The following is a 3,113-nucleotide window of genomic DNA, read 5'->3' as shown; positions in this document are numbered from 1 at the left end:
CCAATATTCTTTCATAGCGGAGGAATTATATACAGTAGGACTCCTAATTTGGGACTACTAAGATGTGTCGACACAAAGGAAGCATCCAACTACTAGAGGAAATTCATGCTGGGACCTGCGGTCCGCATATGAACGGTTTTGTCTTAGCAAAGAAGATACTTCAGGCTAGTTATTTTTGGATGACTATGGAAACAGACTGCATCTACTATGTCCGGAAATGCCATCGCTGTCAGATACATGCAGACATGATAAAGGTACCTCCAAGCGAGCGTCACACAACAAGCTCACTATGGTCGTTCGCCGCTTGGGGAATGGACGTTATTGGACCAATCGAGCCTGCCGCTTCTAATGGACACAGGTTTATCTTAGTAGCCATAGACTATTTCACTAAATGGGTCAAAGCAGCATCTTACAAAGCAGTAACCAAAAAAGTCGTGGCAGACTTTGTCCGCGATAGCATTGTTTGTCGATTCGGAATTCCAGAGTCAATCATTACTGATAATGGCTCCAACCTCAATAGTGACTTGATGAAAGCTATGTATGAAACCTTCAAGATCAGACACAAGAATTCCACAATCTACAGGCCTCAGATGAATGGAGATGCAGAAGCCGCCAACAAAAATATCAAGAAGATATTGAGGAAAATGATAAAGAAGCATAAACAGTGGCACGAGAAGTTATCATTTGCTCTATTGGGGTATCGCACCACAGTCCGCACATCAACCAGGGCAATCCCCTATATGCTGGTTTATGGTACAGAGGCTGTCATTCCCGCTGAAGTAGAAACTCCTTCCCTAAGTATCATATAAGAATCTGAGCTCGACGATAGAGTGGGTAAAAAGTCATTATGAGCAACTAGCCCTTATAGACGGAAAGAGAATGAATGCAGTCTGCCATGATCAGCTCTATCAGAACAGAATATCCAGAGCCTTCAACAAGAGAGTGAAGCCAAGACAATTCACACCGGGGCAGCTGGTGTTTAAGAAAATTTTTTCGCATCAAGATGAAGCCAAAGGGAAGTTCTCTCCCAACTGGCAGGGTCCATACCTGGTCCACCGAGTTCTGACAAGAGGAGCCCTTATACTTGTAGAAATGGACGGAAAAGTCTGGTCAAAGTAGATTAATTCAGATGCAGTCAAGCGCTACTATGTGTAATCTTTATGCTTTCTTTATGTGATGTAAATTGAACTACGCCTGACCTGATTCTTGTTTAAGAGGGGATACGTAGGCAGCCCTATGAGTTTGGTCACAACTCAATAAAATTTTCATTTCCCCCCGCAATTGGAAACTGGGGCAGAATTTTGAGGAGGACCCTCAAAATTCTGAAGTAATTTTAGCTGATCGCAGCACGAGCAATAGTTAGAAGCATCAACCCATAAAACTGGGGCAGAATTTTGAGGAGGACCCTCAAAGTTCCGTAGCAGGAGAGGTTGCAATGTCCCGAGCCACGTCATAGTCATCGGTTCATCTAAAAGCTATTTTTAATTATACATTTATGTCATACTTTTGCGAAATCACGCATGTTTATTATTGAAACTGCTTTGTTTAGCAATGATATCCCAATGATACAGACGGTATCACCAGATCAAAGTCGAACGAGTCAAGCAAAGCCAGCGGGGATACGAACTAACCTTCCCCTTTACAAAACTCACGATTTTCCTTTGGATGCAGGAACTGGGATGGCGAAATCACTAAACATACTGTACGCCCATGGAACAAACATTATTTAAGAATACAATTCTCAGAACCATTGCACTTGCCAACATCTGCTATCAGCACACACCAGTGATGTCCCATATGTCACAATGCTCCTAGTAATCACAACGTCGCAATTTGCTATTAGCTAAGAAAACTCTACTATCATTTGTTATTTTATTTCTTACATAAGGCTACTATTCAGCCTTCCAACTTGCATAAGGCTACAATTCTGCCTTCCGAGACTAAACATTGTCTCCATCCGCATTCACATTGCATAAGGCTACTATTCTGCCTTCCAACTTGCATAAAGCTACCATTCTACCTTCCGAGACTAAACGTTGTCTCCATCCGCATTTGCATTGCACAAGGCTACTATTCTGCCTTCCAATTTGTATAAGACTACCATTCTACCTTCCGAGACTAAACGCTGTCTCCATCTGCATTTCTGCATAAGGATACCATTCTGCCTTCCGAGGTTAAGCTCTACCTCCATCTGCATCTGCATTCTTGCATAAAGCTACCTTTCTACCTTCCGAGACTAAACACTGTCACCATTTGCATTTTGCATAAGGCAAACATTCTGCCTTCCGAGGCTAAGCTATGCCTCCAATTTTCTTCGAGACTAAGCGCCATCTCAAGCACTATTTATTTCTCTTTTCTTACTGGCTAAGCTCTGCCCTTCAATTCGCAAGACTAAGATTTGTCTTGTCCACATCATACTACTGCATCTTTCATAGGCTAAAATATCGCCAACTCATCCAAAGGCGTCATCGTTCGGAGGCACCATCTTCATAGCCCAAGAACACCATGTCATGGCCCGAGGATCTCTTTCAATCTTTTGCATACCATTATTGAAAGACATCATAGTTCGTAGGCACCATCCTCACAGCCCGAGAACATCATTTCATGGCCTGCGAATCCTTTTATCATACGCTTCATGGCCTAGGACGTCATGGCCGACGGGAACTTGCATCATGTTTAAATTTATGCACAATATATGCTTGTATTGTTTCTAATTGCAGGTAAATCGGCGAGCAATGACCATCTCGTCAGGAGCAATCCCGCTCCAGTTCCCGCAGCCTTATCAAACCTAACCTTTCCCGTAAACCAATTACGCACCCAGCCATAGATATTGTGTCCGTTTTTGGAAGGTCTTCATCGGTATACTCCGCTGATGGATCCTAAACTACATACGACCTGATTCCTTTAAAACCAGGGATATGTAGGCAGCTCAGAGGCCAGGGTGTGGCCTAAATCCTTTTCAAACCGTCTCGCTCGGTCAAAATTGGCCATCATTTCTTTACCCAAAAACTCTTTCATTCTTCCCCGGAAAAGAGGGGCAACTGTTGATACCCAATTTTTTTCTATATATTTTCAATATGCAAAATAACTTCAAATAGCATATATATATATGT

This window comes from Nicotiana tabacum, chromosome 16 (assembly GCF_000715075.1).
Source record: "Nicotiana tabacum cultivar K326 chromosome 16, ASM71507v2, whole genome shotgun sequence".
Classification (NCBI taxonomy): domain Eukaryota; kingdom Viridiplantae; phylum Streptophyta; class Magnoliopsida; order Solanales; family Solanaceae; genus Nicotiana; species Nicotiana tabacum.
Note: the sequence above shows the minus strand (reverse complement) of the source record.